Source organism: Abramis brama (assembly GCF_963993115.1).
Source record: "Abramis brama genome assembly, chromosome: 11".
In the NCBI taxonomy this organism is placed as follows: Eukaryota; Metazoa; Chordata; class Actinopteri; order Cypriniformes; family Leuciscidae; genus Abramis; species Abramis brama.
Window position 1 is genome coordinate 20,166,903 of NC_139973.1, and position 545 is coordinate 20,167,447.

Here is a 545-nt window from a genome sequence, read left to right on the forward strand (position 1 = left end):
TAAATGAAACTGTTGGCACAGCCTACTGTTGAAGTTGTTTTCAGGACATCGTAATGTTGTGTTTTGTGCATTTATTTCCCCCCTCACACACATTCATGTCCCATCCAGTAAAAAAAAAAAAAAAAAAAAAAAGTAAAAAAAAAAAATGATGCCACTGGTATAATGTACGGAGAAAAACTTTATGTACGATCGTTAAAACAGCAGAAAAGGAAAAAAAAATGTTTTAACACTTATATATATGTATGTATATATATATATATATATATATATATATATATATATATATATATATATATATATATATATATATGTGTGTATATAAAGAAGTGTTAAAACATCTTTTTTCCTTTGTTTGGGTTTAACAATGATAATTCCTGATTATTACTTCAAGAGGTTTAATAAAAAAAAACAATGATAATGTGTTTGTGTTTAACAATGATAATGTATGATTATTATTTTACTTTATTTCTTTATTAAAAACGGAGCTTCTTACACAAAAGACGAGGACAGCGTCATTTAGAAGCCAATCGCTGTCAAGAAAGTAC